This window comes from Panthera onca, chromosome X (genome assembly GCF_046562875.1).
Source record: "Panthera onca isolate mPanOnc1 chromosome X, mPanOnc1 haplotype 2, whole genome shotgun sequence".
Taxonomy (NCBI): Eukaryota; Metazoa; Chordata; class Mammalia; order Carnivora; family Felidae; genus Panthera; species Panthera onca.
The window spans coordinates 19,003,178-19,027,851 of record NC_138357.1 but is presented as its reverse complement, the minus strand read 5'-3'; the positions used below and the strand labels follow the sequence as shown (position 1 = coordinate 19,027,851).

Here is a 24,674-nt window from a genome sequence, read left to right as displayed (position 1 = left end):
CCAGGAGACACATAACTCCATGAAGTTCAAGGTGACACTTTTCAAGACTAAATTACTACTCTAGTGCAATTTCTCTATCTTTCTATCCCTATGTCTCCTACTTTTCTCCAAATTTGCTTTATTTTGCCTTGTCTCCTAGGAAATGTGCTTCTTTCCTCAGCGTATACTTATTTCTATTATAGTACGCATGAGCTCTTTTCTCTACCTCTCACCTAATTCCACACTCATGGCTCCCACAGCCGATATTTAATAGCAATAAATGCATATTGGGACAGACAGATCCTGTCAGATGAGTAAACTCCTTACTTTGTAGAATTAGTCATTTCCAATGTATACTCACTCTTTTACGGGTGCAAAATGCCACTGTTTACCCAACAACACAGGGGCAACTTGACAATGACAATGCACCAGCGAGGCAGTACTTATCTGAGCCATTCTGTGAGGCCTGGAGGTCTCTGGGCCAGAGCCAAAGGCACAAGTAGCCAAAAAGAATCTTTGACGCTGCAGTGACAACTTAGAGCATGTCCAGCACAAGGCAAGCATCCGATAAGGTAAGGAAGTCTATTTTCGAAGGGTTTCTATTGTTGAAAACAGTTAACATTTTGAAATTTTGGTCGTACCCATCAGGTGTCAAGAACACTGGGCTTCCCAAAATCCCCCCCAAATTCTAGTAACTCAGTGTTTAAAAGGTACCTAGGGGACGCCTGGGTGGCTCAGTCGGTTAAGTGTCTAAGTCTTGATCTTGGCTCAGGTCACGATCTCACGGCTTGTGAGGTCGGGCCCGGCACTGGGCTCGTGCTGAGAGTGCGGAGCCTGCTTGGAATTCTCTCTCCCCCTCTCTCTGCCCCTACCCTACTTGTGTGCTCGTTCTCTGTCTCTGTCTCTCTGTCTCCCTCTCTCTCAAAATAAATAAGCTTAAAAACAATTTTAAATGTACCTAGGAGGTATACCAGATCCATGGTCTGCTCATCAAACCATAACCAACACGCTCACTGAGCTATGGTATTCTGCAAAGAGTCAGGAATTCAGAGTCAGAAGATCTGGATTCCTATCTCTTTTGTTCTCCCTACTTGCTAGAAGTGAGACCTTAGATTCCTGAATATCACTAACCCCTAGTTCCCTATGCTATAAAATTAGGCTTATAGTCATACCTGCCTCGCAGGGTTATGGGAATTAAATGTGTTTGTGTACCTGAAAAGCAGAGACCCCAAACGAATAGAAACTATCTCTGCATAAGCTGCGGAAACCCAAACAAACAGAAGCTATCCCCCTTCCAGAAAATTCCAAAATTCCTTAGATGTTATTCTGAACTTACAGGGCACCCCCCCCCACCCCCACCCACCCAAATGACTTTCAAAAAACATTCTGCTTTCATTTCTTGTTGCCCCTTGGCCTATCTGGCCTCGCATATGGTCATTGCTGACTCTGCCAAACGCATGAACGGCTATTCTGAACAGTGTTTGCGTCTGTTTCTTACACTTACACTTCCTGGCTCACAAAAGACAAAATGCTGTTGATCCGACATTTCTATAACCCTTTTCCCAAAGGGTTTCCGCGTGCATTCCCTGCTGGGTGGGATGCAATTGCTCTTTAATAGCACAGAGCAACACTACACAACAGTCGGAGACAGGATGCGAGAGAGGCAATATTGTGCGCAGCTGAGAGGGACAAGGGAAGCCAATGTCAACAGATGCAATTACCAGATGTGAACTTTGGCCAAGGAGGTCAGGGCAAACACTCCTTTAAGAAATGCCACGGGATCTTTAATGCCCGAAAGTCACCGCAACCTTGGCATCACATCCTACTCAAAACGGGAGACTTCTGAAGCCCTGACCCTTTGCTGTCTCATCGATCCCGCGTTGAGGAGGGGGAGGTAACCTGCATGGTCTCACTAGCAGATCTGCCCACACTACTCAGAAGGGAGGCTCCCTGGAAAATTCACTTCAAAATAAGAACCTAGCACGCTTTGGGGCGACCTGAAGGCATGACAGCTGGCTGACTACACTCAGCGTGGTAAGCACCGAGCCACGTGTAGACTTGTCAAATCGCCGTGTTGTACACGTGAAATGAATATAACATTGCAGGCCAACTCTACCTCGATAATGGAAATTTTAAAGATAGATAGATAGATAGATAGATAGATAAATAAATAAATAAAGGGATCTTAGCCGGACTCTACTTTGATAATGAAGATTTTAAAGATAAATAAAGGAATAAACAAATGAATAAAGGGATCTTAGCCGGAGTGGATGTGGACACAAGCCACGATTTAACACTCCTTCCTCTTGTGGCTGATTTTCTACCCCCTTCCCACAGTGGGAAGGGCAATTGTACTGCAGTCCCACACAAACCTGGAATGAGCCAATTGTCCTTATTTTGTTCTCACTTTGACGCTAACTTCCTTTCCAATACAAGACAGGTGCACTGGTCCTTGTGGTATAGGGTAATGGAAACGAAGTGGGAAAAATAATGCTTTAAAAGGCAGCAGATGCTTTAGCCAACCAGATCCAAAGGGACAGGAGCAAGTTCGCTCTTAGTAAACCACACTCTCCCCGGGGCTCCCCTCAAGGCCATCCGCGGGGACTTGCATAACAGTGTCCAGAAGGGAACGCCACTGGGGACAACATTAATTCGTTCACCCGAGGATTATCTTCCAAACCTATGAAATTCTTAGAGGCAGAACAATAAAGACGTGTAGACACCTGGCACACAAACTGAGTCATAACTCAATTGTTTCAACTGAACCGATTTTCAGTGCAGCAGGAAGTGTCAAATACTTACGTGTTCATACATGATGAGAAGGGTTTTTGTCCCCTAGGGAGTATAGATGTGGGTCACACAAACTTCCTCTTCTCACACCTTTACAAAAAACAAAGGCAGAACTTGGCCTGCCTGCTTATTCCATTCTGTACCGTGAGGTGTTACTTGCAAAATGTGAACAGGTCCTTCATTCATGATAAAGCAGGAGAAAAACTAATCGCGTGGAATTTACGACCAGTTAATTTTCTCATTCCCCAACCTAAAAATGAATCGCTTGTTCCTTCGCCTGCCAACATTTCCTCCTCTGTCCCCTTCCTTCCCAACCACTACTGTTGATGAAGAAGGTCTGTTCGTGGCTCGTGGCCGCGTTTGTCTAGGAAGGGTGCGACATTTGAATGGGGGGGCATGCCGCGTCAGCTCTGAGTCGGCCCCAAAAACAACAGATCACCAACAATATATCGGCTGCTTTCCTGCATCCACCCCTCAGCCGGTGCCCGTGCATATTGTATCATACGATACATAGGTGGTTCTGGTTTCCAGCGCAGATAGAAATGAATGTTCTGCCTCTTAAACTGTGGACCCCCGAAGAGTTCTAATATTGTTCCCCAAAGACCTGGTTCTAAGGGAATGCTACCATTCCAAAATCTAAAAATCTGGCTGTCTAGACTTCTCTCTTGGACTCCTAACTCAAATTCATAACCGCCCACGGTAGACCAAGCACCCTGACCCCCACCATTCTCTGCACGCACCCCCGCTGTGCACCAGGCTCCAAAAATACATGCAGCTTCACACTGCTACGTGTTGCCCATGGTGTTCTCTTCTGTCGAAATTCTATCTCTCCTCCAGGAAACGTCTCGTATGTCATTTCCTCCACAAGCTCTTCCCCGGTCCCTTCAGCCAAATCGAATTGTTTCGTCGGTGTGCCCACAACTCTTTGCTTAGACCTGTCTTAAAATCCCCACCACGTTCTGCCCTGTATTGTAATTATCTGAGCCTATGTCTCTCTCCTCTCGGAGGCCACAGGCTTTTTGAGGGTAGAACTCTCCCGGATTCGTTTTGGGGCCTCTCTAGATTCCCAGGGCCTAGCGGAGCACCAGGCACACGGCGGCTGAATAAACAATAAATGTATTTAGAATAGAAGCTCCAGTACTATGTGTTGATTTATTAAACCGTCTGTATGTCTTCTAGCTCTTAATCAAGGAGCCTGGCAAAGAACACAAACACAATACGGAACACAGAACATCTGTGTCCAAATAACTCCCCGAATTTTCAAATGTCAAATTTTTGGAAATTGGTTTAAATTCTTTTGCTTGCGTGGAACCTTTGTAGGCCTGCCAGTTAATAGCAAAAGAAAAACCAAATCACTGACTTACCTCCAAGAGTTTTAGCCACAGGACGTGTTGCAGACCATTAAGAACGAGGGCTTCTATTTGGGCAGTACTGCTTAATTTCTAACATAGCAAGTTTTTCTCTGGTCGTAGTATTAGCGCATAGATTATTTTTTGCTTTCCTCAACACCATCACGCCCAGAACACACGCTCCTTTTCAGAGAGTCTGCCTTTCTGAGAGTCCCAGTCACGGGAACCTCTGCCCATAGCACAATCTGATTGATACCCCTTCCCCCAGCCTATCGGAAGCTGGGTTTGGGGTCTCCCTGCCATATGCTTTTGCCTTGGCCACCAGAAGCTCCAAATAAATGACCTAAACTCCCTTCTAGACAAAAATGTGGGCAAGTGCCAATGTTTCCAGCGTCAGGCCCGATAAGTCAATGGGATGCCGGGTGTTGATTTGCGGTGTGGTTTTTTTTTTTTTCTTTCCGAATTCTAGACATCTTGGAATCCACACCATTGATATTCCAACATGCAAGCTATTATGGTGACTAACACAGACAGAATTACCTGCTGCTACATTCCAGGTATGTTTATGTATTTCCCTGTCTAACCTGCTTCCTCCCTCCAGCTGTCTTGGTGTGAGGGAAATGGAGATCTCTCCCCCTCCCCTGCATTTTCTCTAACAACTGTGATGTCAAATGCAATTATTTGTGGAGGAATCTGCTGTACGCATGGATGAAAGGGACACATGCAAATCCTCAACAAGAAAGGGAAATAACAGCTACGGGGAAATATGTCCCGAAAGCATGCTGCTCTGGCCGACTCTGCCCAAGGCCCCCTGTGCAGATATTAACAAGCTGAACACAATATGACTTTAGGAATGCAAAGAAAAAACTGTTTAACAGTTGAAAAATCTCCTCCTCAATCTGAGGTCAACCCAGCTCATAAAAAAGCTTCAAAAACTTCTGAAAAACCATGAATAAGCCCCAGATGTTCCCGTTCTCAGCTGAACTTTCCACCAAGTTATTTCATACCCTCTATTTTTCACAAGTACAGCTATTGCAATCTCTTGTGCCTTCCTATCTCTTTCCAGAGAAAATTGCCTTCGGTCAAATTCCTTCCCCCACCCACAGTAACTAATTGTCCACACGGTTATTCATCCCCTTTTCTGAAGAAGAATGAAACTGGCAAGACCCCTTGGTGCAAGGGTGGGGACCTCTTTTCTATCGAGGGCCACTGACCCACAGGGGGAAAGAAAAATCCACTGGGGCCACACGCAAATAAGAAACCACTTCATTTGGTTTGGTTTTTGTTTGTTTTTGTGGAAGAAATATAAAATCTTCACCTCACCCCTTTAGGAAAAAAAAAAAAAAAAAAGAACAGGGAAAGGAAAACTCCATTCAGTAGAAGTCATGAAGAAGTCAAAATAGTTCAGGTCTATGCTACAGCAGGTTTGGGGAATGACATGGTTAAAACACAAGGGGTGGGGGGAGTAGGGGAGAGGGAGAAGATACAGTGGGGGAAGAGGGGAGAACATGGGTGGAAGGTTCGGCAGAGTTCCTCAGAGCCTGAGTTGTAACCAGCTAGTCACAGGGCTAGTGCTCCCCGTATGCCGGGCGTTGGGGGAAGCTGTCACTGCCCTTTGAAAGCCTTATTAGCTTTCTAGCAGTTTGGGAAAAATCCTTTCTGTGCTGAGAAACAGCTGGTCTGCTTTGATTTTCAAACTTCAAAGCAAGTTTTTTGAAATAAAGGTTATTTTCTCAAGAAAGTCCGAAGGTTTTACACGTGTGCAGAGGAATGACTGAGAGTCTCTGACGTGGCGAAGCTGTCAGATGGCCTTATCTTTGGTCTTTGAGAGATTAGGGCTGTCTTATTTCATAGATCCTGGATATTATACTTGGAATAGGCATTTATTGCATTGATTTGAGGGTTCCCCCCCCCAATCAAACTCAGTTTGGGGTTTCGGGGGGTCCTGGTATAGTAGACAATACAAAGTGGAGGCTGCCTACACGTCTCTCCGTTGAGATAAAAGAGACCGGAATTCACAGCTCTTTAATGATTTGGCTCCTGCCACGAAAAACTGAACTTCTAATGTTTGCATCTAGCAACCCACCGGGAGAGAAGTTGATTTTAAGCCGCAGTGCCGATTTTTGAGCTACGGTGTATGTGCGACTGTACCTTACTCCCAGAATATTTGGGATTACATTCTGCTGATGCTGTATCAAAGAAGACAAAATGGAAAAGGACAACGTCCAGAGAAAGGGACATCAAATAACGGAGGGTGGAGAACAAGGCAAAGCCATATGACGACAGGGTGAAATCACTGGCCTCTTGAGTCTGAAAAGATGGAGGCTAGCAGGGGAAAATCAGAGAAGTGCATGCAATTGATGGCTACGGTAACCACAAACTTATGTCCTAGAACTCTGGAATTCGGGGGGTACCCCCTTGAACTTGAAAGAGATGATTTTAGGTTGGATGAAGGGAGGCCCTACTTTGAATATCAAACACTAAACTTAAGGAATTCATTTCCCTCAGGGGTAGAGCAGGCAAAAAGTAGAAATAGATTCCAAAATGTTCGGGCCAATTTGTGAATGATGGACTAATATTGGGTTATTCTGGGAGGCTTAGAAGCTGGAGGGCCACTTCTAACTGTGCACACATGTCTCGGTGTGCCTGTCGGCAAGGGGTCCTGGGTGAAGTGGGTCATGAGGCCACATGCCTCTGGGGCCATTTCTCTGAAGGTCCTTGGTGCTGCCCGCAGAACTAAGGTGACGGGCTTTGAGGCTGAAACACTGGGCCAGTATGCACTAGGCAGGAGGCCACCAGCCCAGAGGGTTCTCCTCCAGTGTCCCCTCCGGGCTTAGGTTACCTCTGCGGCAGCCAGCAGAGACAGAGATGGGGAAGGTGTGAGAGCGTTGACTTGATCCAGGGTGGTTTCAGTCTTATTTTTGTCCTCATCCAATTCAAAATGTTTGTTTTGCATCATAATAGATGTATTGCTTTTTCTGATTTAAAAATAAATTTCTAAAGTATGTGGGCAAAGTGCAGAGAGGTTAAAAAAAAAGAGAACGAAAATTACTATAGTGTTGCTAATATTTTGATACATATACTTACAGACTTTTCCCCCATACATATGTACATAGGTGTGTCAGTTTTGATAAAAATTGGATTGCACCGTAATACTGTCTCCTAAGCTGCTTTTTCAGTTAACAATATATCATGCATATCTTTCCATTCACAGCGGTATTTAAAAATACTTTTAGGGGTATTTTTACCTAAATAAACCGGCTCAGTCGGTTAAGTGCTAACTTCGGCTCAGGTCATGATCTCGCGGTCTGTGAGTTCGAGCCCCACGTTGGGCTCTGTGCTGACGGCTCAGAGCCTGGAGCCTGCTTCTGATTCTGTGTCTCCCTCTCTCTCGGCCCCTCCCCTGCTTTCTCTCTGTCTCTCTGTCTCTCTCTCTCAAAAATAATAAACATTAAAAAATAAAAAAAAAAATTTTAGGGGCACCCGGCTGGCTCAGTAGGTAGAGCGTGTGACTCTTGATCTCAGGGTTGTGAGTTCGAGCCCCATGTTGGGGGTAGAGATTAATTAAAATCTTAAAAAATGTATTTTTAAGTGGCTGCAGAATATTCCATTTTATGGAAATGATATCGTTCACATAATAAATTTCCTGACAGATTATTTGGGTTGCTTTTAATTCTTCGCTATGGCCAACAATGCCACCGGGCTATCCTTATACGTCTTTGTGGACTAGTCCACCCTTTCCTTAGAAGAAATTGCTAGAGGTGGAGCTGCTAATTCTAGGCTACGTCAAGGAACCTCCTAGATAATAAGACTGTCTTAATGGTTCTTCTTCCCCCAGCAGAGGAGAATAAAGATCACGGAATTTAGAGTAAGGTCAACCTTTTTATTACAATCTGAGTGTCTTCGTCTACAAAAGAGAATATTAGTGATAGCTAGCTCACAGGATAGGAGGGGGAAATACATGTGGCAACATAAATAAAAGGGCCTCCTAAACTTTAAAACCCTTAAGTGCAGAGATACTTATTTTCTTATTGACATCTTGAAGAATTCAGAGGCAGTGGTAGTGGGGCCAGTCCCCTCGATGTCCCCCAGATAGAGAGGGCCCCCCCAAATCCCTCAGGGCTTGTCATCATCCGGCGTAACGCTTCTGAGCCCCTAGATCTGAACCAGCTGCTCACAGGCGTTTTGCTCCCCAATTTCTGTGCTACGCGGCATTCACCTGGTGATTGTTTGCCATTGTCTGCTGTGCCGGGGAGGAAGGTTTATCATGTTCTCTTCCCCGTTTGGCCCTCTATAAATACACCCAGTTTGCGTGGGCCTGAATTGAACGCTTTGGCAAGAAACCAACTTTCTCAGGAAGAAAGAGATCAGTTGCATTACAACACAACTTGCAAATTCCTTTCCAAACTTCTGGTGTTTTTGCTTTGGAAAAAAAAAAAAGTGCTGCTGTTCATCATCACTAGCCAAAAGCATTTATAGATTATGGATTTTTTTTTAATCTAGAAGGGAGCATATAACAGGCATGGTGCTGTTTGTTTGATGTTTCAAAACACCCAGGAGTACCAGCACTCAGCAAGTACTCGATAAATGCTACTTGGCCTTCATCACGGTCTTTCTCCAGGTCATTTTTTTGTTTGTTTACTATTTTTCATTAAAGACAGAATTACTAAGGGCATAGAGAAAAAAAAAATGAACCTATAAGGGAAATTCTGAAATTAAGTGGATGATGAGAGTGGGTGGCTAGGAAGAAAGGGGGTGAGGAGCTGTAGGGAAGAGGTCCCTCGCTCTCAGAGAGTGGGAGGCAAGTAAGTCGGGGACTTAAAAAGGGAGGCAACAAGTATTTTCGCGGTAGATACAGAAGTTACGCAAATGGATCAACAAAAGCAAAATGTAAGTCCTGTCGGAGACCACAGTGCTCTTATAAGAAGACGAAGACATAAGCCAAGGGCAGTAAGTGCCTCACTGATTTTTCTAGTCTCCATGCCTGATGGGGGGAGTCAATAGTGAAGTCAGATAGGCCTGCACTAGGGGAGTGGCACAGAGGGGGCAAAGGATCTCAGACAAGTAATGTCACAAAGAATGAGCGCTTGGTGACTGGCTACGGGAAAGGGAGTTCAGGGCTAGTGAGGTCAGCAGAGAGGTGACAACTTAGAGTGAGTGGTACATGGTGGGTGCAAAGGAACATGCCGGAGGTAGACAAGATCACAGACTCCTCTGTCCTTCCTCATAGAGACTATTTCCTGGGGGAAGGCACGAGAAATCTGTGTAAATAGGGTAGGTGGTGCTAACGATCCTAGTCACTTTATTCACTTTTATAGCTCGCACATCAGACAGTTTCCCAACATGTAGCTACCTAACACTGAGGCATGAGTCACCGCGGGGCTTCAGGACCCAGGAAGGCTGGAGTCTAGAAATAAAACAGGCACATGGATTACTGTTTCATCTCAGCTCTTCAAACTTCAACAAGCTAAGCTTAGACGGATAAAATAGATTTTTCCATCCCCAATTAATTTCATATTTTATGGGACAGAACAGGCGTAGTAGGAGATAGCCTGGGGTCTCCATCAACAAGAATTCCACCTGCTGCCTAGCGGAACGAGCACTCGTGGGGAAAACGTTGGTACCATTCCACCATGTTTCTCAAGAAAGCGAAGGAAGAGAGGGGATCTTCAGTGTTTCCACCACCAAAAAGAAACGGTAATTACGTGATACGATGGAGGTGTTAGCTAATGCTACGGGGGTATCAGATTGCAACGGAGAAGCGTACCAAAGCAAAATGTGGTACACCTTAAACTTTCACAATGTTATATATCACCTGTATCTCAATGAGCCTGGAAAAAATTAATCAGATTTTTTAATTGTTTCTTTAATGTTTATTTATTTTTGAGAGAGCCAGAGAGACAGAGTGTGGGCAGCGGAGGGACGGGGGGAGAGGAAGACACAGAATCTGAAGCAGGCTCCAGGCTCTGGGCTGTCAGCCCGATTCAGGGCTCGAACTCACGAACCGTGAGATCACGACCTGGGCCAAAGTCAGACGCTCGAGCGACTGAGCCATCCAGGTGCCCCTAAGTAAAATATTTTTTAAGTCAAGGCAGGAGTATTTTAGATGACTCTTGTCACACTTGGAATATTCTGCATATGCTTTGAAGACAAAACTCCAACGTAACATCTTATGATTGTTTTGACGGCGGCAAGAACCCCCCTACTCTCTTGCTTTTTCTCTATACACGCGCATACGTTTTCTCATCAATTCGTGTGCACCCCACATGCAAAATACATTTACCTTATCACAACATCCTCAAAGTCTCAACACATTTCAGCATCAACTCTCAGTCCAAAAATCTCATTACATCTCATTAGGCCAAACGTCCTAAATCTCATCATCCAAACCAAGTACTGCTGAGACGCTGAGCATCCATTCTGGGCCCAACCTTCCCTCCGCCCGTGTTGTGCACCCATGAAACTAGGAAACGAGTTATGTGCTTCCAAACCGCAACGGTGGCACAGGCACAGGATCACGGTTGGAGGGAGAATGTCTCCCCAAACTGGAGGAAAACAGCCAAGTCACAAACTGGAACAGAATCCTTCACAGATTCACGCGATGGCTCCTAGTCGCTCGGTACGTGCCAGGCACTGTTCTCGAAGAAGAGATAGTGACGAGCTGGGCGGACGAGACCCCACCCTTGGGGAAGCGCTGTAAACAAGCTTCTGCGGTGCCCGAACAAGACACCTTATCTGCCTTCTTAGCATCTGCTCTGACCAGCAAGGCCACGGGAGTGTTGCGGTGGGGAGAAAAAGCAGTGTCGGGGGCCCGCCAGCCGGTCTCGGTGAAAGGTCGGGTCAGCTCATTGTCAGCACATGCTTGAGCAACATTACCAAGCAGGGTCCTATATATAAAGTATATAAAGTTCTTGGAGACCATGCTGGGGAAACAGCACCAACTCTAAGTGGCTGCCATAATTAGAAAAACACAGGAGTTGATAACAAATGGGAAAATGTGTTTTAAGAAGGTTGGAGAAGGCGAACAGTCAGTGCTTCCCTCGGGTTCCCTCGCTCCTCTTTGTGAGGCTGTCACGAAACACAGTAGTCTCTCCAGCACATCTAAGCACCCACAGTGGCAGCTGAAGAAAAACACTATAATCTCTCTCAATCTTTCTCACAGTTTTGGTAATTTTTGAGGCTTCAGTGAACGGATGGCTGGCACTCAACATTCAACAGCCAAGGAGCCACTTTTAATTGGAATCCTGACTAAAAAAAGCGTGTAACAAATTGATTAAAAAGTAATAGTTAACACATTCATCGGGGAATCTAAATGCTTCATTGTGAGAACTTCTACTTGAGGTTCAATGAGGGACAGATCTCTGGAGGTACCAGAATTTTCTTTGAATTTTCTACTGTGGGGCCCAGATACGGTACTGGTCTGCTTTGGGAAGGTCACGCCATGCTACCTGCTTGTCTAAGACCCAACCCACTGCAAAAGCTACGGCCCTTCCTATGTCCTGGCTAATGACCGACAGATGAGTGGCCTGACTTCAGGGACAGAGCAGCTCTTATCCCCTAACCTATTCCACCAGACGCTGGAGAGGAAGGTTAATGAATGTTAATAACAAGCTTTACTTCTTTGCTTTGCAAATGCTATGGCTTAAATGGACTCCTTGCCCCCGATTTTTCACCTCCAAACCTCCCTTCACGTTCCTGGCAGAGTTAACATCATGAAACAGCGATGTGGCCACGCCGCCTTCCTCCTCCAAGCCCTTCACCGACTTTCCACTGCTGACAGAGTAAAGTTCAGACTCTCCATCAGGCCGAGGCTACTGACATATTTTCATGTCTTTGTGCCATTGTTCGCTCCACATTCCTCTGCCAGGAAGATCCTTTCTTCCAACCGCTATCCGTCAAAATTCTCCTCATCTTTCAAAGCCTGGCTTAAAGGCTACCTATTTTTGAAGTCTTGTCTAATTCCCTTGGTGGGAATTAATCCTTCCCTTCTCAGGGCTTGCATAGTACTTGGTTTCTATTTCTCTTAGGACACTTACTCTAGGCTTTGGATTCTAGTTACGTAGGATGTTTTCCTCATCCTCCTTAAAAGCAAGGATTGGGCTGAAGTTGGCCGTATCACCGCTTGGCACACAGAGCCGCTCAATATTGAAGAAACGAATACAAACGGTAACGATATATGCGCAGGTGACGATAAATGTGTATGGGGAGATTTTCTCTGTCTTTATCCACAGAGCCCACCAAACTCAGCACTATATGCAGCGTGGACATTCAATAAATAACTGCTAAATAAATAAATGGTGAGGAGATTTTATATATGGCCTATACTATATAAACTACATATCATATATACGCATTATATTTTACTTTTTTTTTTTTTCCCGATGAGTTTCAATTTGGAAAGGAGTCACAGAAGTAGTCACGGTTTAGGGGCACCTGTCTGGCTCAGTCGGTCGACTTAGAGTCTTGGAGTCGTGAGTTCGAGCCCCACGTTGGGTATACAGATTACTTAAATAAATACAACTTTAAAGTAAAAAGCAGTCATGGTTTAAGCGACTTCCAGGAACGACAGGCAAGAACAAAAGCCATGCAACCCAGTGGAAGCTCAGAGTTGAGCTGCACCACAGCATCTTACGACGGAACCGGTGGCTTTAACGATCATTTGTCCGGTGGGTTAACAGATTGTATTTATTGATCAACCAAGTTTGGTATGTGACAGCTCCGGGCCTGGCATTCCCTAAAGAAGAAATCGGCAATATGGAAATGGCTCCCCACAGGGATACTCTACTTGGGTCTGGCAAACAGAGGCAACAGCGCCACTGGGTTCCGATCTGGAGATCCTTCCAACCGCCTTCGAGAATCCATATGCAGCCTTAACGAACTGCCTCTGGCTTGGCTTCATCTTTTGTATTAGCTCATTAATGAGTCTGGATTCCTTCCCCATTTTCCATGGTATCCCAGGCAGGGACAAAGGCTCAGGCAGCAGGGGGCGGCTCTCCTTTTGCCCAGACGACAAGTGGTTGCTGGTCCCAGCCTGTGGCTAACAAATTCCAAAGTTCTTTGATGGCGAGCCCATGGAATGGGTCCTGTCTGCCTTAGGCTCTGCAGTGTAAAATAGAGCTCCGGGCACTGGGGCCTAGGCAGCGTTCCTGGCATCTGTGACATCACCCCAACAGCTGAGAGTGATGGCGTCTCGAGAAAGCTCAGTAGCCCCAAGCCCTGTGAATTCTTTCTGTCCTATCGGCATGTGGAATACACACACGCTCACGAACATAGTATATGCCGCTCCAAATCATTCCAAATACCTCCTGGGAGGCATCTGCCAATAAGGATATCATGTCAGCCGGGTTTTAAATATAGGAACCTCTCACCATCTTCAACCAGAGGGCAAAATGCAAAAGGAATGCAGATTAACTTGCCCTGACTTTATAGCTCTGAAGTATCTTCACTCAATACCATCCTTCCATGAAAGGTCCTGGTGGGGCTAAAGATAAAATGGGACTTGGGGATCATGTGCTAAGATCTCAGAGCTGCACTCTAAGGGCAGACTGCCTATTTATAGATCCCCCACTTTAGGGCAGAGTTCAGACTTGGGAAAATCTGAAGAACTTGATTTAAACACACACTCCTTCATATATATACATATATATATATATATATATATATATATATATACACACACATATATAAAATTTTAAAACATTTATCATCTTAATTTTCCATTCAGTTACTTTGAGCCAAACTAAACTTTAAATAGTTCAAAAATCTGTCGAAGGTTGGCTAGATACATTTTTCCAAGAATCTTTAGGATTTGGATTATTATATTTAGAATTTGAAATCATTGAAGTAACAATCTAAACTAGAAAAGATGCAGTCTTTCCATTCCAGAAATTGATAAACTGAGGCAAAGAGAATCAAGCCACTCAAAAGGTCGCTCCCTTCATGGACTTTCCTTTATGCTAACTCTTCATACCATTATAATATGAAGAAAAAGAGTAGCTACAATGTATTGAGTGTTACTACAGGCATTATCTCTAACACTTGTACTAACGCTGCAAGACAGATCGTAGTATACCCATTTCACAGATGAGGAAAGTTGAGTACCGGGAGGTTAAACAATTTGGCCTAAATCCAGGCAGCCACAAAGTAACGTACCTGCAGTTTGAACATAAATCTGTGTTCGGTTCTAAGGTCTTTGTACTTTCCCCAAACTAGGTTACACCGTGCCATGGCTCCCAAATTTTTTTTTTACAATGACTCTAAATCACACACCAGTAAGACTTAACAACTAAAGCAGATAGTATTGGTTTAACCAAAACTCATGTGGAACGGTAAACATTGCCATCCCAAAACAGTCCTTTTGAACCTGTAAAAAAAAATTTTTATTTTTATTTCTTTTTGAGAGAGAGAGAGAGAGAGAGCAGCAGAGGAGCAGAGAGAGAGGGAGACACAGAATCCGAAGCAGGCTCCAGGATCTGAGCTGTCAGCACAGAGCCCGACACGGGGCTTGAACCCATGAACTGCGAGATCACGACCTGAGCCAAAGTCAGATGCCTAACCGACTGAGCCACCCAGGTGCCCCAGTCCTTTTGAACCTTTAAACAGGATAAAGAATATTTCACGGGCCACTCACTTCCATGCCCCGCCCCTCCCACCCCAACATACACATACACATATGTCCCCCTTTACCCCACCAATCATGGCCCCGACACCAAAAGAGCTGCTAAGTGATCGCTATATTTGAGAGATATATTCTTGTGGGTCAGTGAAGGTTTCATTGTTCCTTATTGCTGTTTCCATCATAATTGAAAAAAACAAACATGTTTACTAAGCTGGGTTTCCCCCATTGCGCTTACGTAGTCATGTTCGTGAATCTACATGTAACACTCTGTTTGCATTTATCCCTGTAACTCTTCACTTTGCTGGTTTTCTCTCCCATTCCAGCCCACTGAGATATTTTTAGATCCTGATCGTGTTATCGATGTATTAGCTAACCCCACCTAGCTTCATTCTGTCACTAAAATATTAAAATTATGCCTTCCCTGTCTTAAGTCACTGGTAAAAAACTTTAGGCAGTAAGGGTCAAGTACAAAGCAAACAACTAAAAGCCTCTCTCCAGGTTGACACTGATATGTTAAGAAAATATTCTTCAGATATGATAGTTAATCAGCTATACATTTACCGAACTATACGATCACTCAGCCAACATCACTTGTCGCTTGTTTAAAAAGGATCACAGGAATCTCTGTCAAACACCTTGCTGAAATGTGGGTACGCCATGTCTCTGCCATTCCCCGATGTAGTAAAATCAGACGCACGCACGCACACGTCAGGGGCAATGGCTTGATTTGTTCTGAGTGAGCCCACGGTGGCTTTTAGGAATCATCACAGTGGCTTCTAAAAGCTCATGCTCTCCAAGAATCTTGTCTAGAATTTTGCCAAGATGTGATACCAGGCTCCCTGATTTGTGGTTTTCACAATTCAATTTCTACCCCTTATTAAAGGTAAGGGTACAAACCCAGGTCTCTCTCCAGTCTTTTGGCTCTTCTCCTATTTGTCGTGATGGTTAAAAATTTGCTAATGGTGATACCATGATAATAACCAAAAGACTCTTCAGTGCCCTGGGATATAACTGATGCGAACTTGGGCCTCATTATTTATGACAGACCACAAGAGTAACTCTCTTAGTTTGTTTGCTCTTGTCAACTGCTTGCCCATGATACAGAATAGATATCACTTCGAAAAGTGATGCCTTCGTAGAATATGGCCTATGAAGAAAATAATATCCAAGTCAACTAATTAAACAAATAAGAACATGCTTAAACCCTATTGGGAAACTATCCGATTTTATTGCAGTGCATATTAATAAAAATGTAACTTTCACTTTGACATTAGTTAGAAATCTGCTGGAAACATTCCACTTAACAGTTGCTATGCAAAATCACTACGGTTGCTATCTAAGGCAAGCATACAGCTAGGGATACAGACTTGACCCCATTATTATTATTTTACATTTCACTAAGTACTAACACCGAGCCCACACAGGATATGGAAACATCCCTGGTCACGTGTCAAATAAGTTTACAGTACAGGGTTAGGTCTCAAATAACCACGGGCGCACACAGGACTGAGGCCACACATTCGGTTGAGCCAACGAACAAAAGGCTGCCACCCAGGGGCAAAAGTGCCTGCCCTGTGTAGTTTCACTCCCATCGGCAGAATCCTAATGGCACGTGCAAGGAAAACAGAGATGTGTCCGGTCTTCAGATTCTAAGGAGATACTTTTGGCTCACGAGTACAAGGATGTGGGCCTTCCAACAGGAACATCACTGCCAGTAGGAATAATGTCTCCACCTAGTCATTCACACTCTCCCGTTTGGTCCCCATTTTAACCAACAGTTCATTTTAGAAGTGGCTGATGGGGACTGGAAGGCATTCTCTGACTGTCTTACACGTAGGAGTACGTTTGTTGCACGAATGCTCTAATGAAAAAAAAAAAAGGCTCATATGGGAGAAAACCTTTCATGTGAGCTTCAAGGGCACGTCTTATTGTGTTAGCAGTTGGAACCCTTTGTTTGAGTGAAATCTTACTCAGAAGACGGATATGTAAAGCAGATTTTAAAAACGTAGCTGCGCTGGTTAAAATAGGAATGGGGACTCAGAACACCCCCCCACAGCTTGTCTCCCACATCTCTACTCCCTATGGAACACAATCTGAATACACTGCCTGAACAACCGAGCTAACTGGCACAGAAGCCCACTGACTAACATGATGCTAATTTTGCCATTCTGGAAGGAGGGAGAAGGCACTAAGATAAATGAGTACAGTGCACCCAGGAAGCTTGGAGGAGTTGAGATCCAGAGCATGAGAGTCCCAGAACGACCAGCCCTGGGTGTAGACAGGAGCCCGAGGCCGACTCTGGGGGTGGGTATGAGGCCGCGGACGAGTCTCGCTGACTCTGCCTGCTTTGGGTTCAGTGACCCCCAGCAGACACCCCCACTCCAACCGTGGTGTGCATGCAACGGGTACGTGGGCTGAGTGAGGCGACGGGCACCAATCTGTACTTGTTGTGACCAGGCGCTAGTTACTAATCATAATAGGAGGTAAATAATTAGCAAGGTCATGCCTCATGCTCTTCTGCTTTTGGTTCCAAAGATGAAACTGCTGAAGAATGGGCTTCTGCCATGCTCAGGAGTACTGCGTAAGGAAGTGTGCTTGCGTGCCTGCAAGAATGTTCTATGTTACCCAGGAGCCTTTGGAAGCCAGAGCAATGGCACTGCAACATACTGACGTGTTCATTTCCCAGCCTCAGCTTTGCCATTTCCTGGCAGTATGATTTTGGACAAGTCATTTCTCTCTCTTGGCTTTAATTTCTTCATCTGTAAAATCAGAGGGCTGGACCCTATGACCCAAAGGCCCCTGCTAACTACAACCCTGCACTTATGTAAACTTGTCCTTTAGCACAGAAGCTGGTTTAATATTGAATGCGAGGAGTGCCTTAAATTGAATCTAAATTAGGAAATCAACTGAGCAGCAAAGGTTGAGTCCTTTGAATAAGTTGACCAATAAAATATCATACATATTGTCTATACACGATACGATGTTGGGTGCTATACGAAACAGAGAACTATATGCATGGTCTCAGATTTAAGGTGCTGACAGCCCAGAGGCAAGATGCGTATTCATAAATACATCTAGGTAAAAAATTATCTCTGAATTCCTTGAATAGTCTTTGAATGTGCACTCACTGATACACTGCTTATAGTGAAGGCTTATGGCGGGGGGGGGGGGGGGGAGGTAGAGAACAACCGTTTGCTCTTAAAAATGTGTTGCATTTGGCCAGCAGGTAAATGTAAACAGCACATGAGACCTTATGGATTTCAGAGATATTTTGGAACTCTGTCTCTAACTTTGTAAATCTGGTCACCTTTGTAGTTTGATAGAATTATCTCGTCATAGGTAGCAGAGCTTGTCTTTCCATAGCTGACATGTCCAATACTTCTAACTAAAACAAAACACTCACAAGAGAGTACAATATACTGCAATGGAAAAAGATAATGTCTTTCCCTTCATTGCTAAGTCCAGATTACCACAACACTGCTACCCATAAGGTTTTGGCTCACCACCCCTGACTCATCTTCCATTTTTGAGTAATTTCATTTAATATGCAAGGACTAAAATACATGACCTAATTTAAGTACCTTTAATCCTGTTAGATTCTAAATGTAGCAAAGGGTTCGTTTTCAAAAAACTTACTACGAAATACTTGGGAATTCCTCTTGGTGCAGGGTTATTAAACTGTACATGGTAATTAAGATATTAAAAACACATGCTCCCCAAAACCACCAGACATTGTAATTATTTTTCAGGCTATTAAGCAAAATGACAGAAGATTTTTTAATGATAAATGTGTTTTGGAATGCATCAGCTAATTCCCTTTTATTTCATGAAATGATGTTTAGCTCCACAGAGTCTAGGTCTGGTATTTAAAGACCAACTCACATTGTCCTTTTGTAACTCAGAAGTCATTCATTGGCTCTTGTTAACATGCCATTGTAGACACTCTGTCTTTCACACACACACACATTCTGACTCCATATGGAAATGGCCATTACTAAAGTTCTGCCACGCTAAGTGTGACAGACACTGGGACATAATTCCATTTGGAAAGGCCTTTTATTTAAATTTGACTCTCAAAAGGGCTCTCCTTTTATTTTGAAATTTTAGATCAATGTTGGCTTTTCTAGCAACCACGGGACGAGGCCAGTGTTTTATGACTCTCGCTGGTTTTACTGTGGGAAGACTATGAAAAAAGTTGCTCCGTGTTTTCTACCATGCCTGAGATTCACGTAAAGATTTTGTTTTTAAATCACATGCTAAGGAACGTCCTGGGTAGTTCTCTGACACTTAACAACTTTACTCTTTAACTTATTAAAAGTTTTAACTTTCTATTTCAAAAGTTAGTGTCTTTTCATGACAGAGTGGTCTGGCAGGCACCTTAAAAATACTTTTCAGGGGCTTGCCAAGGGGGATGGAAATGGAGAAATTCTACTGTCTGTCTGATTCACTTTTTACATTTTTTTGACCGTTTTACTTCATTTTATAAATCAGAGACAGCTAATAGAAAGTTTGTCTGCTGTGTATAACTCCAAGCCACATCACAAAGTGTCTCTGTTTCCACACCATCTAGCATGGCGGTTGGTTTTCAAAGAATCTTCCTCTTTAAAAAATTTTTTAATGTTTATTTATTTATTTTGAAAGAGAGAAAGAGGGCCTGAGCAAGCGGGGGGAGGGGCAGAGAGAGAGAGAGAGGAGAGAGGAGAGAGAATCCCAAGCAGGCTCCATGCTGCCAGCACAGAGCCTGATGTGGGGCTCGATCTCACGAACCGTGAGCTCGTGACTTGAGCAGAAACCAGGAGTCGGATGCTTAACGGACTGAACCACCCAGGCGCCCCTTGCAGAATCTTCCCAATTGAAGTTTGGTAAACAATACGCTCATCCTTTCCTTGCCGGTGATTTCAGAGCTTCAACCATGGAAATTACTGTATCAGGGACTCGGAAATTGTCAGACAAATTAAAGAGTTTCAGTGACTTGTACTCCTGCACATCTTCTTTGTCTAGACTCGTTAACCAGAGCAAGGTGTGCTGTGGCCTTAAAGAAGTATAAGGAAAGGCCGCACAGACTGAAATCAGTGGCCCTGGATCGTAGGTCTAGGCCTACCACTTACTACATGTAGGTCACTTAGCCCTTCCGGGGCCCCGAGTTTCTTCATCTGGTAAATGTAGGCAATAAGGCCTGCTTCTCAGAGCCATCGTGAAGATCAGTGTATCTAACGTACGTGAAAGAGCTTTACAAACTGAACTGTGCAGTGCAATTACATGGCGGAACTGACATCCTTCGCATGGGGTCACGTGGCTCACGTGATCCGAAGACAGGTCGCCTATCTGGCCCCGGAGGAGGGAAACCTTAGGGGTGATGGATGCAAACGTGTTTTCATAGTTTGATGCTTTCATAGCCTAACGGGAACAAGGCAGTAGGACAGAGGAATTGGGTGGGGGGAAGGGCAAGTTGAAGTTCCATCTGCCCAGGCTGGAGGACTGGTGGGAAGAGAACAATCTCTGAAAAGATGAGAGGTTACAAAGTAGAAAGGGGTGACCTGGGAACAGGGTGTTTTAAAAAGAGCGGCAGAGCAGAGAATAAAGTCACAAGACTTGTTCACAAGAGGGTGCTGGGTTAAAGGCTGACCTTGAGCTACAAATCACAGAATCACACGGCTGGAAGGAATCTTAAGAGGCCACCTCGTCCACTCCCCCACCATTCAGCAGGACATTTCAGCCATCCCGAACAGATGAGACTTTATCCAGCTCTGAATGAAAAGCTCAGACACCAAATGGGCAGGTATTGACTGCTCTGGCTTCGACTGTTTACAACAGGCAGGAAACAATTTCTGGAATTTCATCTGAACCTGAACTGAAACTGGCGGCAAACAATAAACAGCTAGATTCTCCTCGGGAACAATAACTGACAGCGGTTTAGGGACTGCTAAATTCGCACTAACTACAGAGCTACTCTTAAAGAGAGAGAAAACGTCCCCAACGAGGCTAGGTTAGAGGGCAAATGGCCCACAATATCGCTGGGGTAAGAAGGTATTGCGATCATTCTTGGTGTTTGGGGGGTCTTCTCTCCACACAGGAGCCTTGGAGCAGAACACTAACAAAAATAAAACTTGTTGTTGTTGTTGTTGTTGTTGTTGTTGTTTGAAAGTAACAGGGCCTAGCAAATTTCAGAACTGACGCCGAGGCCTTAAAAGCGTCCAGTTCCTCTGCGAACACACGGCAATAAATCCTCACACAAATTGGAAACCGAAAAGGAAATAAAAAGGTCCTCATTTCCAATCGTGGGAATGTTACACATGAACTCTGGCTTCGAAGGAGGAGGGGAGGACATTCCACACCTGCAGGCCTTCCCAGGAAAGGGGCCCAGGCCTGACCCTGAACCCATCCCCTCAAGGTCACACCACGGGACTGTCAATCTGGAAATAATGTTACTTTATTCCCTTAGTGAGTGTATTATTTCCAGTGCTATCAACAGCAAGTATAACCTGAAAGGAGGCAGCTGAGAATTTCCATGTGAGAAAGCGAAGAGTTATTTCGGGAAGTGCTCATAAATGGCCGAGCTGCAGTCCATCTGATACCTAGATAGACAGAAGTAAGTGGCCCTGCATCTACAGATGCGTCTTTTGGAGCATCCTACTGGAGTTTCCTAGACACGGCACCAAGCGGGGGGCCTAGGAAAACAACATTGTACTCCGGGACTCGCCACTCACTTACACGTGAACCTGGGCACGTTAACTTGATTCTATCCCCCACCCCCCACCCCCGCTCCCCGCTTCCAATCACTAAAACTTTAGGTCAGTCTAGTGAGGCATTCAGTGAATCCAGATGTTTGGCAGCGTATGGGAAGCAGCATCTGGATGACGGATCGCGTTTTCAACTGAACTCGCTGGACGTTTTGGCAGCATGCCCACACAGCCTTCACTGGCTTGCTGCCTCAGTTTCCCTAGCCACAAAAAGGGACCAAGATTATTTATCATTTACCCCGCAGGGTCAGTAAGGACGAGGCAATGTCCAAAGGTCACAATGAGCTCTTGAAAAGAATGATTCTGTGACGGTACTATATCTTATACTGTTCCAGGCTGAACGCTTTTCCCAATGTAACCAGTTAGACGTTTAGAACAAGAAATCACTTTGAAAAATGCCTAAACGCTATACAGATATGACACATCATCATCATCTTCTTCGCCGTCATTACTGCCATCCTAACATTCTTCCTCGACTTTCCTAAAATGTCTCACTTTCAGATTGAATCACAGCCAAACCACAAATTTTATCGAAGGTCTGAAAACAAATGTGTTTTGCCATGTAAAGCAAGACAGATGAGAAGAAGAACTCAGTGTGGGTGTTTGGAGCCCAACCAATTTTAACAGCTCTACTTAAACAGGTAAAACTGGTCTATCAATGAGAATTAATTGGTTGCTCAATGGTATTTGTAAGGGAACCAAAAATGTTCACATACGCATTTACTGCAGAGGTGGGAGAAAGAAACTGTAAAGGTGACTTTTCGACTCTCACGATATACACCTCCCTACCTATGAAGTGGTTTCAGCTCTTGTGGGCTGGAAGTCAGAGGAAAGGCACGGAAGGAAACAGTACGGAGGAGGAAGAGACACACCAAAGGGATCGACAACCACACAAATTGGGGGAGCAGATTAGACGGGCAAAAAGTACTGGAATACCGCTCCCCTTCAAACTCAAGTCCTGCCTACAGGGGAAATCCTGAATTATAATAGTCTTAACTGCCACGTATTATCTGTCATGCACATGCAATTATATACATTTGTGTATATATGAAAAATATATGGAATATATAAAATACGTTACACGTGTCATCTAGTCAAGTTTTCTACAACGGGGGGGGGGACAGATAAAATTTCGAATCCTCACGATAACCTTCTGAGAGGTTTTGATATCTTTCTATAGTACGGAGGAGAAAACTAAAGCTCGAGTCGAATGACTTGCCCCAGGTTACACACCTAGTAAGATCCACGGCCAAATTCAGATCCATCTGGATCCAAAGCCCATGCTCTTCCCACTACCCCACACGGTCTCCCATAGGATTAATATCAAACGTGCAAAGTCTTTGCCGAAAGGCTGTAAGTATTTTTAGTGACCACTGGATCACATAGGAGCCCATGTCTGACACAGCATTCCCTTTAACCACGGTGGAGGTCCATGCTCGGGCCCTTGATCTTTCCTGGGACTGCTGCTCCCTCTCTTGTCTCTGCGCACTCATTGTTTATGGCAGCTCTTGGCACTTGCCCCCTGTGCGTTCCTTCTTCCCCTAGCCTGGCCCACCTCAGGCCTACGCAACCCAGCCAGAACCGGCGCACAAAAACCCTCTTCTGGCTCCTCATCACAGGCTGCCTCTTACCTTTAAGCACTTTCCGTGCTTGGGCTTCCCCGCCAAGGAAGCTGTGAATACAGAGGACTAGACTTCTTGTGAATCCCAAAGCCCCTGGCACTTGGCTGAGCACATAGCAGGTGTCCCTTAAGGTTCGTCGACCGAAGAGATCTATTGATAGTATTCTTTTAGGATTAGGGGCACAGTGACGGCGCCTGAGAGTTTGGCGTCACCAGTGTTGGGACCTCACCAGTTGAGTGGAGCCACCCAGACACAGCTGGTCAGAGATCATTTGGAAATCATTCAGAGGACAAATACTGCTATTGTCCCCAGGTAAAGCCCATCATGCCCTCGGTGTCCAGCCGGAAGTGGTCTACGTTGTGCTCTGACCCCCTCAGAGATGCGTTTGGAAAGAATCCTACTACCTTTCACCAGGCTTCGTAGAACGTAGCGAGGTTGTGATGTCACAGAAAGAAGGATCTTTTAGGCCAATACTGTCATCGTCACATGCTTAGCAGCGCTGACGACTATTTATTAAGTGTTCACTGGGTACAGAGCACATTACTGGGCACCGGAGGAGTCCCACCCAAGTGTGTTGTAAATATTTTCACAAAGCCATTTGCAGTGAAATATACCACTGTTAGAAAGCCCTTCCTAACATTTTCTAAGAACCACAAAAATGTCATTGCTAACCTTCGTATTAAAAAACAAAACCATGCCAATGTCTTCATACAGAAACCTCTGTTCTTGCATAGGATTTTAGTCGCATGAAAGTTCTTCCTAAGCTACAAATAGAAGTCAGTGGGTGCCAGGGCCCTCCCACCCATGGATCACGGAGCAGGAACACTGTCACTCTGGTAAACGGTGGCACTTTGGGTGGCATTTTTTTTTATTGTGGCCACAAAGCAATCACAAGCAGATGGTACGACTAACTTCTATTTGTGTCTTAGTTACTAAACGCCTCATGAGAGGAAAAACTCTGTGTACAGGTCAAGGGAATCTGTGGGTGTCTCTGTGCATGGCAGTGAGTCAGAAGTTGGCAAGGGTGCAGTGAAGCTGGTCTTCTAGTATCTTCCTAGTGGCGGTGAAAGCTGACATCTCCCCATTGGAAAGCAATTTGGAAACATGTACTACAATGCTCACATCCTCTAACCTGGTAATTCCAATATTTTAAGAAAATGATCTAACATAGGAAGAAAGCACCATGCGTGAAGAGGTAGCTTTATTTATGATGGTAAAAAATTTGAAGCAATCTCAATGTCCAGCAAAAGCAAGCTAATTAAATATGATGAATACTTAAAGAAATCTTAAGCAGCCACAAAAAATGATTAATATGAAGATTTGTCACAACAAGAAAAAGTGCTTCCAATATAGTGCTAATTTTAAGAACTATAAATCACTTGTGCAGCTCCGATTATGTAAAAAGTCTGTGTGACTGTGGTTTTCTGAACAAATATTAGAAAAGAACAGGTAAAAATGAAAACAGGATAGAGTAGTGGGATTGTGAGAAATATTTTCCCCTCCATTTTCCGAGTTTTCTCTAATATTACAAAATTACCTTCATAATTTAAAAGTGGAGCGGAGGGGCGCCTGGCTG

General features: G+C 44.5%; 1 protein-coding gene across 1 annotated transcript in view; it reads right to left on the bottom strand.

Annotated features, from left to right (window-relative positions):
* Positions 1-24,674, bottom strand: part of GPC3 (glypican 3) — a 422,702-nt gene that overhangs the window by 75,416 nt on the left and 322,612 nt on the right. The gene's annotated exons all lie outside the window — the stretch shown is intronic.